Raw genomic sequence first — 15,157 nt, forward strand, 5'->3', positions numbered from 1 at the left:
ATGAATGTTTATACTGTAGTGTATACCATGTACTGAAATCAGCTCTAATATACATTACTTAGGTTTGCATAGTGTAAATACAGGTAATCGTTTTCATTTATTCTGAATAAAGAAAAGGTCTAAAGGAAACCAACTTGATAACTTTGTTTTAATTTGCATAACTCTTACATACTACAGAATGATTGATTTGATGATTTCATCAAATTGGTCAACAAATTTTTCTGCTGCTTCTACATCCACGCTTGCCGCCTCACCGCTGATACTCCGATTTTGCAGGTTGAATCTCCGACGAAACCGTCATAGACGAAATATGTTGTCTTCAAGATTGCGAACGCTAGTGTAGTGAATACTGACCGACTGTGGGAACGAGACTGAGACCGAGAAACGGTGATGCGAGATGAGATGCTTGACGCTGAGACGCCGCGCTGCCCTTTCCACGACCAAAGTTCTCGTACAGCCTACAATACCGACCTGTCGGAGAGCTGGTCGTAAGTCGAAGCGGTCGTTAAACAGGTAGGTCGTTAAGTGAGGAGTGTCTGTATAATAATAATGAGAAGAAGAGGAAGGTGGTGGTATTCATTCATTAAGGCCTTCAATTATTGTCTCTAAGCCTGTGTATATAACCAGCACACGTGACTAAAATGTGACAGTGTGAAAGTGTATTTAATTTGTAAACTATGCACCTAGCTCGAGTTTCGAAAATAACAGTCACAAGAAAACCGCTAACCGGATCGCTCAAAATGTTTACTGATTTTGCCGAAGACGACTGCCTACATTCATTACTGCAGCAGTGGTTTTGTCGTTTCTGATAAGCGGGGGAAAGATCTGATATACACTTTCATATTAAATAAAGGAATCATGAGTTCAGCCTACAGGCTTAGCGCAGACAGGCCCGATTTATTTCAGCTGAGAAATCGGAGTGGTGAAATAAGGAAGCAATGTAGACAGTGAGACTTTAGGGTTCCTTTGTCTTTCAGATATCAGGCTAATAAAGGGAAAGTTCCTAATAATGTGGAAAGAGGGCTTTAAAGCTGTTGCCTAAGCCTTGGCAGCTTCAGACATATTCAGTCGGTAGAAAGAAAGAAACACTGATTATAGGTACCAAATAATCGGTTTCACAAAAGGTAAAGCAAAAGCATCTTTTATATTATCAGACTAATTTATTTGTCAGCAGTAATTATTCCGCCTCTATTTTCAAACATCAACCCTTATCGTGGAGTAGATTTGGAGTAGAGTTCTGTTCCATTGTTCCAGAATGCCCAACGTACTGTTTTTTAATTACGGTGTTTGTTTGCCTGGCAGTCACTATTGTCAAAGGAAGCTTCCAGTTTCACATTTGGATCCATCTGTAACGCTGCCTGTTTCAAAAGGCCATTATCATCAAGCACCTCTTTAAGTACAACAGCAGTTCCCTTCCTGGGCTCTGAACCTGCAACCTTCCAAAACCCAGAGGAGTCTGTGATTCAAACTTGTCTTTGGCTGCTGTGACAGGCATTGTCTCCTTCCCCTAAACGATGCTCGCTTTAGGCAGCGGGCTGGGAGCGCCGCCTAGGGAGGCTGGTGCAGGAGAGGAGCGTCATGTCTCCAGGGGACTTGAACGGAGGGCATGCGGTGGCTCACGCGTGGATCATAGTGTGGGACTCGGGCGGCGCTTCCAGGAACATGCTTGAAAAATGACCTTCTGCTACCAGCGTCACCTCCGCTCGTCCAGAGCCACGTCTCCGGCCCTTGCGACCTGTCAGGGCCCCGCAGAATGGATGAGGCATGGGAAGCTGGTGTGCATCTTCCTGTCATTGACGGCCTAATTTAATCCCAATCCAGAGACGTGGGACGCCGCTCCGGAGCCACTCTGGGAAATGAAACACCATCTGGGCTGCACTCTGCCCCCAAGTTGTGCTGCTTGACAACCTCATCCCCCAATCGGGGTGTGCCTCGGCGGCTTCAGATATTCTGCTTTTCATTGATTTCGTTGCATTACGCTTAGCCCCTCCCCCCAGTGCTGCTCCCTCTATCCTTGTGTCCATTGATTTTCTCATCAAGGCAGCCTAACTTACACATAGCATGTGGAACATGCATGGGAGCTTTAAATGGCAATGAGACTAAAAACCTAATTCCCTTAAAGCAGATAAATGGCATGTTAACATCATTCCGCATTCACTCCATAATTATGAACCGGGATGTATCCACTAAGGTGATTGCTTTTTATAAATCTACGCACCGCTGCTATCATTCAACCCGTGGCCATTAAACAATTCATTTTGATTTAGTTTGGCACCTCGTACAATGACACAGCCGTAGAGTGCATTGCAGCCAAAAAGTCTGCGATGTAAAATAACGACAATTAGAATTGGCAAAATGATTTGATATTAAAGTCTCTCCAGTGATAATGTCATGCTTATCGCGGTTTTGTTGAGCTGGCGGTTGGCAGGCGGTTAATTAGAGTGATTCCCACGAGTTAAACTTTATTTCCATTTACCTTTTTTCTTCCAGCTTAGATGTGGCCAATAACCCAACCGCCAATACCGTTTTACGTCACCCACGCTAATTTGGGAAGAGTGATCAGAAGCGCACATCTCCTTCCTTGTGTGTACGCTCTTAGGCGCCCACTTCCTTTCGCTCTACCCTTTCTCGCCTTCGACCGGCCGTCTAAAAATCCTTGGAGGAGAGTACTGCTCATCCAGCTCAACCGGTAGCCCTGTAGATGGCCGTCTGACTGTAGGTGTCACTGTGTTTAATAGGGTGGAGGGGAACCCAGCTACCTTACCCACCCAAGGGAACATGGGCCACTTTCATTCCCTGTTTCTCCTCACCAGAGATGTTCAGTGTTGCAGGAATTTAACGCCATATTTCTACTATAATGCAATAGTGAGGAGGCTTAAATTGAACTTTCACATGTAAAGTCAGCCTGCTGTCACAGACATGAGGCCCGGTGCGTGCTGGGGGTTAGAAGTAACCCTTAGGTGTCAACACTATGGGCCATTGAGCAGCAGCAAGTCATTTCCCCCCTGTTGCCGCAAAGGGACATAGACGGTGCTTCGCGAGAGGTGTCTCCACGAGGACACCGTGGCGATTGTTGCTCCAAGAAAGCGGGACCTTTCCCTGCAGAATTACCATTTCATGCAACTGAGATGAATTTTTATGAATTCCCGCAGAAAGTGGCGGCACCCAGTGTGCTTCCCCCTTCAGAAACCTAGTTGCTGCATGAATAAAAGGCCCTTCAGGGTGTCTGCGAGGAGGTCCAAATGACCACAGCCATTCCTGCACGCAATTGCTCCTCCAGAATGTCATATGCTGCCTTGCTTTGCGTTGTCATTGATTCATGAGCTTCTCCAGAATAAACAGCAACGGCACAGGAAATAGTTGGAGAACGGAGGATTTTGGCCCTTCTCACCTTACAACGAAATGAACATTTTGAAAAGTATAATGGCATCAATTTCAAGGCTCCATGCAGTCCACAGTTAGCTCAGCTACGACAGACCACGAGGCTTTCGGTCCATCAGCTGATGTAAGCGCTCATGTCTCAGCGGTGAGACCTCAGTCAACAACACAGGGAGCACCGGAGCTTTGGAAAAGTCAACAACTTTAGCCACTATTAGAAATACAGACACTCATACAAAATACCTTCTGAAGGTAATGAAGGCATGAGGTCATTTCATCATCATCATTAACGCCTTCCATTGGGCATAGCCCGCCAACAAGGGCTCTCCACCTCTAAGGTCAGTTCAAAAGATTTTCAAATACATTTAGTGTAGTTATTGCTTGAAATACATTTAATTATTCTTAAATATGTCCCAGTGAGTGGGGGGGCATGGTGGTGCAGCGGTTTTTGGCTGGGTCCTGCTCTGTGATGGGTCTTGGGTTCAAGTCCTGCTTGGAGTGCCCTGCGGCGGACCGGCATCCCGTCCTGAGCGTGTCCCTTCAGCCTTGCACCGTGTGCTGCCGGGTTAGGCTCCGGTTTGCCGCGACCCCGTGTCAAACTTTTTTTTTTTCATTTATTATCTCAGGTGATGCTTGATGTCTTATCTAAATGAACATCCACTGCAAAGTAATGTCTTTGACATTGTGTAAATCAGTTATTCGGATAATTCTCGTTTCCTTGAAGTCTAAATTAACTTGGCCTGTATGTGTTCTTAAAAATACTCCGGAGAAATAGGCCACAAAGCTTTCCCAAATGAGCAAACATCCGAAACAGTCCAAGCATAATAACCCCAAAACACAGTGGTGAGAACGCTCTTCATAATTTTGTCAAGCAAAAAAGATTGGAGTGTTTGTGCAATGGGTTGTGCATGTCGTGTGTATGAGCCAATCTACACTTTTGCAATAGCAGGATCCTATTATCACTTCCATTATTCTCAGCTCTGTAATTGTTTGACTTTGAGTGGCAACACCTGTTTTTTAGAAGAAAATTGTTGGTCTTGTGTGCATTGCATTATGCTCTGTTTTTCAGTAAAGCAACGATAGTTTTTCTTCGGTCTTTCAGTTTTATTTCCTCATAATTTTGCACCTTACTTTAGTACAGCGAGCGCCAGCCTGCCTCACGTAACTTTCCACCTGCGTGTGTTTACACCGGAACATTTTTTTTCCACACGGTCTGGGTAACTTGCTGCTTTGTCATCGCTGTAACTTTAGACCACAGAGTCATTAGTCAAGTTTCTGATAAATTTCCAATACTTGATGTGTTTGGATAAAAACTTTTCTGTATTCTCTGTTTTGTTGAGACAAAATTTCATATTTGCTCACTTGCGCTGTCTGAACAGAAAACACAGTATGAATATAAGTTGCAATTTAAAATGACATTTACTTTTTCCCTCACCAGGTGCTGCCATATACCTCCAGTAGAAATTGCAAGTAGCCCAACAGAGATCCACCCATTAATTTTCCTTAACATCATGCTTGTGCCATCATGTAACATTTGTTGCCAGATTTGTATAGGAGCAATATGACATTTGTTTTCTGCAGCTCGTAAGCATTGTCAGACCCCAATATTGCCGCTTGACATATAGATTTATGCTTATGCCACTTGATGTGTTCAACTTGAAACTTGGTTTATTGTTACACTTACATGAAGTGGGAAAACATCCGTGTCCCTTTAAGATTTTTCATTCTGGATTTCCCAAGAAATCATTTCCCTATTTGGGAAAGAACCGCAAAGATTTATATTAATTATGAGAACAAAATATGCAATACTTGGAGTGGATTTATATGGCAGTAAATGTGAGGAACGTCATAAAAAATGATGAAGTTCCAGTTAATTTTTCACATTGGAAAAACACAAATGGAGAAACCGAAGAAGGATGTGTTCGGATTTCAGGGATGCCCTTAAAAAAAGTATTGTAATAATTTTTTAACAGAAGTTCTCTATATACCCAGCTGAGAAATGAAGAAGGGAAACGACTCTCAGCTGATTCATGAAATTGCCGAGTCTCATCCCAGACTTTTACCTTATTTGTCTGCGTGAAGATTTACAGCACAGAGCGGTTAATCTTGCTGGACAATGGATTTCCGAGTATCCAGGAGATGTTTTGCTTCTAAAAAAAGTCCTCTAGATTCACTGAGCTGAATTACCAAACGTGAGATAGAAGACTAAAAATACATGTTTAAAAAAGAAGAGAAGAGGAAGCAGACAGAGAATAAACAACAGGGATTATCCAGAGCTCTAAAGTTTAGTCAGAATATAAAATGTTAGCCCCAGCTGGATAGGAAAAAGACTTCAAAAGGATATTTAAGTATAACAATTTACACAGTAACTTATAAAAAGCTACTTAAGCCACCAACTATTTTTTCTTTAATATAAATGAATAGATTCCTCTCCAGAATGATGGTTCTCTGTGTTCGTATTGTGTATATGCAGAAAACCATTTAAGTCCATATAAATGATATGAGTTTTTGTAGAGCTGTGATCGATGTCAGATGTGTTTTTTTAACAAGTGCCTGAGTCTGATTTCTGGCTGGTTGTGGCTCTGAAGGTGAGCTGCTCTGTTTGTGATGAATGTGCTAACCTGGCAGGTAGCTGTTGTGTATTGAAGACTCAGACACTCCTACATGAGCCGAGTGTCAGTCCTGTTTTATTTGAACCTGTTCATCCCTGCCTCTTCAGAATAAACTGTTGGTTCGGTGACCCAGTAGCCAGTGTTTATCGTAAACTTGGGTTGATATGTAAATTTTTACTTCGTGGTCAATTTCATGTTTATTGCATCTTTTCCCTCCTTTTTTGCTCTCTCTTGCTTCTTGACAACCTTTTAACACAGTTGGTTTACATCCAGCCTTAAGTTTTCATCACTCACAGTGGCCAATTTGCTATGCAAACCTGCTGAAGCTTTTTTCAAGGAGAAACAAGAAAATGTAAATAAAATATAAAACTATATTTAAAAAACATAAAACTCCACAAGAATGTGTGAAGATATGCAAACCTGCTGAAGCTTTTTTCAAGGAGAAACAAGAAAATGTAAATAAAATATAAAACTATATTTGAAAAACATAAAACTCCACAAGAATGTGTGAAGAATGCCTCTGGAAAGCAAGCAAGAATTTTGCAATTACAATGTTTACTGAAGTCAAGGAAAAACACAGCTTCATATTTTGAGCAGGCCAAGAAATGTCATAAATCTCACATTTTGACAACATCAGCAAAAATAACGGCAGGAATGTTTACCATAAGGTAATATTTCAGAGTTACATCAACTTTTCATAAATAACACTGTTTTGACAAGCTGTGACAAACTCAAATTTTTATTCTGTCACTCTGACAACATTGTGTAAGTTTTACTTCTTAAAGATTTAATTGTACAAATGTAACCATTTTTACTTTTTCCTGTGTCCATCCAGTGCCAGGCGTCTTGGGGATACCAGGACATTTCCTGTCATGTTTGCCTTGTGATGAGGTATTTTTATTATTTTAAAGAAGCAAAAACTATTTTGCTGGAAAAAGTGAAGGAATACATAGGTTTTATTATAGTACCCTGTTATGTAGTTATTACAGCGAGCTGGAAAGAATAATCTGATAATGGCTGAGAGGGTAAAACTCATCGAAGGGGAATATGAAGGATTTCTTTCTGAAGGCCTCCACTGTCCTTGAGCTAAGATGAAGGAACACATTTCAGAGGCAATCTGCTTAAAGAAGTTTAACGGCTAATTGGAGTTGTTATCGGCCCCACAGTCATGGCACAGGGGAGCGCACCAACCATATCTTGAAAGAATTAATGATCAGATCCATCTCCTGGGGCACAGGGGCTCAAGGGGAAGCACTGTCATGGGTGTCACGGGATTCTGAGTTGTTGACTTCAGATCTGCTGGTTTCTCACGACAGAATCTATTGATTACCTCCGCCAATGAGTGTATCCACTGGGGACCGAGGAAGCCAGGGACCCAAACACTTAAAGTTTTTTTTTTTTCTTCTCTTTAAAATGGCCACAATAACAACAGAAAGAGAAATGGCTGAGAAAAGAAGAAAAGTGGAGGGAGAAACAGCTGCAAGTCCCATCCACGAAATGTGGTAGCAAAACGTGCTCTTAGCTACCGGAGTTTTCGCTTTTTCCCAAATAACACCGGCGTAGACTTTCTTTCAGCAACTGCGAGATAAAATATCCAAAGTTTGAACTGAGACAGAGACGTTTTCACTCAGCTGGGCAGAAGGTACCAGTTCCCATCGCCGAACCCGTGTTTTCTATACTACACGCTTTCAACAGACTGTTGAGGGTGGAAGAGTCGAACAAAAGACGAGGGAGGGAAAGCTATTCGCTGAGACGAGGTAGGCGACCGCTAGAATGTACCCTGTTCAGCTAAGTGGCTTCCTTTATGAGCGTGAATGACGACCCAGGAGCAGCTGTCTGACAGGGTGTCAGCCAGAGTGGTGGCCCGTGGTGTGAATGAAGCTGAAGAGGGTGTTCTGGTGGGAAAAGCGCATATGAGCGACAGAATACACTTTCCAAGGTAACGCCTGACCCTGCGATGTGTGTGTGAGTTGAAGAAGAGTGGTATGGGCACATTTTGTGATGACACTGACAGTCTTGCTGGAGAATCTGGTTTGTTCATCTGCAGAAAGGCTCAGTGATGCCTTCGGGAAGCCTTTCAGTGACTCACTATCAGGTAATGATGTTGATGATATCCGGTTCCATCCAAACAGATTCATTTATATAGCTGGCACTTTTCGGCAAAGCAATTTACAACGTTAAGCTACTTACAATTGTTTACCCATTTATGCAGATGGGTAATTTTACTGGAGGAAGCACCTTGCTCAAGGGTACTACAGATGGAGGTGGGATTCAAACCTGCAACCTTCGAGTCCACTATGCTACTATCCACTTCTAGATTAAGGCTTTTGGTACCCTGCTCATTAATAAGGTTTCTGACTCTGATCTTGAAGTCTGACCTCATTACTTTATAATTATTGTTTCCTTTATTGAGGATGATTCCACAAGACAGGAGCAGTCAGGAGAACAGTGAAGAGGTCAGTCTAAGATTAATTTTGGCAGTAGCATGAGGTAAGGTCATATGGAGAGATCATAAATGTGTCTTTGTTATCAAAAACATTTTTGTTTACCATTGCAGGTTATGAGGGCTTAGCAGACGTGTCAAAACGTAATTGTTGGAATGATGTTCTTTGGGTACCTTAGACACCACACGACTACATTATGACCTTATTTCAAGCTTCATCATAGAGATGAGAGCATTGTGCAGTCATTTTGGAGTCAACAATAATGCATTTTTTAGTTTAGATGGTGTCACTTCCGGAGTTTCTGGTTATAAAGATAATTGAGACTATAAATACAAGCACGCACAGCATTAACGGGAAAATTTACAATAACATCACCGTTATTAGGTTCAATAAAACCTGTTTAATTCACAATGCGCAATGCTCCTCAGGAATTAAAATGTGTATTTTGCTGCTTTCCCTACAGCGGCATTAAAAAGTGCAGGTGAATTAATACTAAATGCGTTTTTACATTATTTATTTCGGTGAATGCTAAGCCACACATCTCAAATAGCTGAGATAAATGTAATTAAGTTATCAGCAGCATATTTTCCTGAATGGCCTTTTTGTCTGTTAATGGAATGTCATTGCATTTACTACAGCACTCTGGAAACCTGCTGACATTTCTCTTGTATGAATACCATTATTTGGTAGGAATCACTGAAATACTTGTTATTTAGAATGATAATGCAAATAGGATGATTCTTGTAACTAGATGCTGGGTTTCATTTTACAGTGCAGACAACAGCTGAATCTGAGATATGTCAGGCGGCAGGTGACGCTGGAAGTTTGCAATATAACTGGCACTGTGTCATGTTGGGGACGGGTGGTAGGGGGCATTTTAACGTCATCTAAGGTATCACTGTTGCTGGCTTTCTATGTAGGCCACTCCTGCAAACCTGGCAGTCACCTGTAGGATGCCACTCTCCAACAGTGAGGGCTACGCTGCTCTTTGAGTGGGAGATAAAAGCAGGGCTGTGTGACCCATAACTAGAATAAAAGATACCGCAGGAAGACACACGCCGCCTGAGAGGCACTCGGGGTCAACCGTGGGAGGACGCCATCACATTCTGCTGCGTCTTTGCTCTGACCGCAGTTCAGTTCATTAATTGTATTATGTAAAATAGAAAAATTAATAATTTTACCAGTTTGTAATACTCTTATTAAAACTTTTTAATTACAGTAATTTTCTGAAAGGGAGATGTTGATAATGACGTGATGATGAGATTAAGAGTAGCCTGGTACATGACAGATAGATATTCAACAAAAACATGATTTTATTTAAAAACGAAATAAAGCGGAACCCCTTGAACTACTTTTATACTGCGAAGATAAAAATGTCTAAAAGCAGTGGAATTCTTGCTCCTTGTGACAGGTACTAGTAAGCAATCCGAGCTGATTATACTTGAGTCATATTTTCATGTGGAATTAAATTAGATGTGGTGAACATGGAGCTGAAGCCCTTGTAACTAGAAAGAAATGAATTTATACACATTGAAGTCCTTTTTATTTGTCCCCATAACAATCAAGTATTTATATATTAAGAAAGGTGTTTATATTTAAAAGATTTTTTTTTTACCCTTCATTGCAACCTATATGAGGCCCCCAGGTCAGCCCAGGACCCACTGGAGGGGATGGTTGGGGATCCCCCAGGCTGAGCTGGAAGAAGTTGCGGGGGACTGGGGCGGCTGGACCTCTCTGCTCTCCCTGTTGCCACCGCGACCCTACTAGGACAACCGGGAAAGAAAATGGATGGATGGATGGATGGATGGATGCAGCCTATATATTTTTATTTCAAGCACTTCGATAAGAAAGTCTGTCTGTCTTTTTTTCCTGCGGGCCACAAAAAACGAATTCTGATCCCTAAATGTATTTGAATGAATGAGGTTTGTTTATGGCGTGCCATGTAATTCATGTCATGCTTTCACATCCTAGAAGATATTGCAGATGTGACTGTGCATTGTCACTGGGCATGATTCCATGTGTTTTGTTTGAATGCAATTTATGGTATTGTAGGGTGTTGCATTGCTTGCAAGGGGGTGCGGTGGCAGAGCAGGTTTGGCTGGGTCCTGCTGTCTGGTGGGTCTGGGATTCGAGTCCTGCTTGGGGTACCTTGCGATGCACTGGTGTCTCGTCCTGGGTGTGTCCCCCACCCCCTCCAGCCTTATGCCCTGTGTTGCCGGGTTAGGCTCCGGTTTGCCGGGACAAGCGGTTTCAGGTAATGTGTGCATCGCTTGCTTGGGGGTTCTCTTACATTTACATTCCACATTTATTCATTTACCTGATGCTATTCTCCAAAGCAACTTAAAAAATTAAGCTGCTTACAATGACTTACTTTTTACACAGCTGAGCAAATGTACTTTTCTCTTAACTGCACAGCTTTGAAACTTGTAATGCACATTGTTTGTGCATTGCACATTTTTTTTTTTCGAAACGCCAAGTCGGAGCCTCATTACCTACCAGCTCAAATTACAATCAGCTGCAGATCATGTACTACTTCCTCACAGCAGCTGAAATCACCTGTAGAGACCATGTGGGGGGAAAGACCTGGACAGTGGTCCATGTGTTGTGTCTCATCTTGACAGTGACCTCTTCACCAGATTGTCTACATGCCTATTAATGTCCACATCATCATGGTTGCGAAACGGAGGGCATATATTTTCCGACAAGAATCCACTTGTGATGTAGACACATTGTCTATTAAATAACCACATGTGGTGATTTTTCGGCATCTCTGTAACAAACAGTTGGATTTTTAACATAGATTTCATGAATATTGATTGTAGCACAGACTTGCTCTTGTCAGGTGACTCTCAGACTGAGGGTGTTAGGCATGATCATGGTCATAGGGGTTCATATAGAAGAAATAAACAACTCAAAGTGAACAAGTACAGTATCCACATACAGTGACTGCAGGGACAGTGCAAATAGCAACCTTTTGCTATGCACTGCTCCAACTGGACATGCATTTGGATCAATATAAGTCCAACTATTCTTTTAACAAAGGTCGATAAGACCATTTAAACTAATTTCTTTGACACGAGAGTTTTTAAAAATTCAATTTTTGATACATTAATTTGTCTGAATGTTCTGATATCTAAATCTTCTTTTGGAAAATTATGTATTGTCCACTAGTGAAAAATAACCTGCCATTCCCTTTCATTTGGTTAATTATTCCACTCTCCTGTTATTTAGGTAGTAGTAAATTACTTGATTTCCTAAATTGCACTGCATGCTGCTGTTGGCATCATGAGGGAAGAACTGCACTGATTTCCAAAGGTTTTAGGCATTTATCAGTGTCAGGCACAGAGAATCACAGTTCTCCTTCGCCAATATGGCCATATTCTGGTCTTTCACCCGTAAGAAATCACTCAATTAAAAAGCTCTTTCCTTCTTTTTTCAAGTTTTGTCAGGCATTCTTACTGTTAATTGGACAATTTTAACTCTATTTCCATTTTTGCCTATTATCTGTAATATCCTTTATGATTTGTGCAGTAAAGCTGATTGACATTACAGATTCATGGATTTCTTTTTCTTTTTTTCCAGTGCATACAAATGCAAAGCTTTCTGGGATCAGATTCATGGAAGCACAGACAATTATCTTAATGCAGGCATTTGCATTCACCACCTGCATTAATGTCTATGTAAACTGCAAATCTGGCCTTGCGTTTTGTGTTTTTTTTCCCCGGGTTTTACAAATAATGACTGTTAGGTGCAGGAAAAAGAGATCCGTTGTCTGCCAGAGAGGCTAAATAAACAGGTTGGAAAGAGTAGATATTTTAGTTAAATCTAATGATCTTCATCACTCAATAAAATTTTAAAGTATGTTTCAATTCAGTTTCAATGAAATGTTTGGTTACTCAGCGGAGCTTAGTTAGCGCTCCGTGATATTTTCACTATTTTATTAATATTAAGGTGTCGGTTCCTGAATCAAAAATGTCATTTAGAATTCCGCAGGACAGTTTTCATTAGTCATATTCTATTCCTCAGTCAGTAGGACACCCAACTTCTCTGAGGATATTTCACACCCCTTTCCACGATTCTCACCTCATTCTCACCCTTTTGTTATTTTTCTTTTCTTCCCAATGTCTTCCTCAATCAGCAATAAGATACTGTATGCACTGTAATTATTGCTCTGTGCATTGTAAGGCCCTTGATAAATGACTTTGTGGTGGTGTTAAGTATTTTACTGAGGGCTGCTGCTTCTTGTGAACAAGACAGATTGATGTTCAGACAGCAGGCAATTATCCCGACTGTAACCTGAAGCCACAATTCTGCCCCACTGAGGGTATTGCACTGAGCACTAGACTGTGCCTGACTGAGAAATGGTTGCATTTACTACCCACCATACCTTGCTGTGCTTTAAACCTGGGTATCCGCTTTAAAAAAAAACTGTGTAAATGGCAGGCATGAACATAACACACGCAAATGATTCTAGATCAGATGGTCAGATGAAATGTTTTAAAAGAAAAGTGAAAAAAAAAACCATTGAATACCCAGCGGGATGTGCATTTGCAATATCCACGTTCATTATTTGCTCAAAAGCAGCCAGTATATAGTGGTCAGAACCACCCAAATCTCCAGGCAAAGGACATGTCAGGGTAAATAGTGCAGAATCAGCCCTTACTGGTGAGGTGAACCAACTCATTCGTGAGACTGGAACACATTCTGCCACTCATTGTGCTTCAACACGAAACAATTCCTGGCCTAAACTCATTGTTCCATTGGCACGTTCTTTCTGCTTCTGATTAATTCTTTATTGAAAACCTGTGGAAACACAATTTGTCTGTTGAACAGGGTCTGTTTAAATTATGTTTGATAAGTCAAATGGAGAAAGGGTAGTTTTGGTAAAGAATGATAAATTACACAGGCCCCTTTTTATGCTCCAATAAGCCCATAAAGTACAAAGAGATCTCAGAGTGCTCATTTGTCAATTAACATATTTTTTGTTTGGGACGGTGCAAATTTTATTATTATTATTATTTTTAATTTATAGATATGCCTGCAGGGACCATTCACCAATTCTTTCTGTGTGTTACCAAGAGGGCCAGAATTTTACACCTGATCTTAATGGTGTGAAAGAACACGAGAAGCTAAATGACGAGCGAAATGTAGACTCCGTCAGAAACCTGCTATGGCTGAGTGAGCAGCACACTCTGAGAATCCCTGACAAACCCATCCTTGCTGCAACGTGTGACTGAATTGCCCAGCTGTTGTGGTGCTAAGAACCATTACTCACCCCTACAGGGCACGGAAAGGTAACTGTTGGCATTGCATCTTGGCCCCATTATTCCCAATCCCAGCAGACTGGATTGGAAGTACTCCGGTTAATTAACCCAACGGATCAGCCCTGTCGACTGTGGATCTCTAGTCGTGTGCCGACAAGATGTTTGGTGTCACCTTTAAGATTAGCTTGCATCTGCTGCGAATTCGGGGAGTGAGTTAATCGTCTGTGCTCTTTGATGTTCCCCCTTTTTCCTTCATAAACTCCCAGTAATAATTGAAACCATCAAAGGCTTCCCTTGGTCTAATCCCTGGCTATGCCAAATCCCCTGCTCATTTCTCCTTCTTTTCTCCATGACACACAGCAGAAATGGGAGGGGTGGGTAAATTAATGTGGTTAACACCTCCATCAAGATATGATAGATCTTTGCAAATGATCGTACAGAAGAGGTCATATTTTTTACTAGCAACTACCCCACCTACCTATCAGTTTCAACCCCCTTCCTTTGTCATCTATTCTATGGCCTGAAATGACAATCCATGTATACTACTGAAGAAGCCAAAGTGAAGAATTATTAGCTGGTCAGGTCATTCCATTAAGTGCAAGCTGGTACTGTCAGAAATAAAGATGGTCCCTTGGAATATTAAACCACATACATAATTTGCCCATTGATGTATAAACATAAGTCCTGGCTTTTGTGTTACTTGAACTTCCATTCATGACCAAAAACAAGGGCCAGTCATAATTAAATACCAACACATTCATCATAAGATGTAGATTTTAGACCTTGTCAGAGCAAGTTATTGATATACTGGTAACATGTCACTATGATCATCTTCATCATGCTTCCACCCCTTTAGCATTTAATACAATAAATCAATATGTCATTTTGAATAAACTTATAAATAGGGCTTGTGTATTCTTATGGCTCTTGTCATACTTAAATAACAGGCCATACTGTGAAATATAATTGCTTATCTAAGTGGGTAAAACTGAACGAGGCTTGCTGCAGTTTCCCCAAACTCAATAACTGAGTCCCACAAGGCTCCGTCTTTGGGCCCGACCTCTTCTTTTTCAGAAGATTCGTCTTAGGTCGGCAACATTTGGTGGGATCCCATTGCTGTATGAACAATACCCAATCCCAAGTTTCAGTGAAACCCGGAAAAATTTATAAAATCTCTGGATTATGAAATCTTGTTTCAGAGATGTAAAAGAATAGGTGACATTTATCTTTTTGCTCCTAAATCTATGCAAAACAGATAATAAGACAGATTACTACAGCTTCAAATGAATTTACTGTAATTTTTAATATATCTGGTTTCTCTAATGCCTCTAATTTACTCGTCCGAGAGCAGGAATCAGGGACAGTATCAATTTTAAAGGGATGGCTTAAACCCTGTTTTTGTACTTAGCAGAGCTGAATGTGGGACTGGAATCTGTAACTATACAATGTTACAACATTG

Source organism: Scleropages formosus, chromosome 1 (genome assembly GCF_900964775.1).
Source record: "Scleropages formosus chromosome 1, fSclFor1.1, whole genome shotgun sequence".
Classification (NCBI taxonomy): Eukaryota; Metazoa; Chordata; class Actinopteri; order Osteoglossiformes; family Osteoglossidae; genus Scleropages; species Scleropages formosus.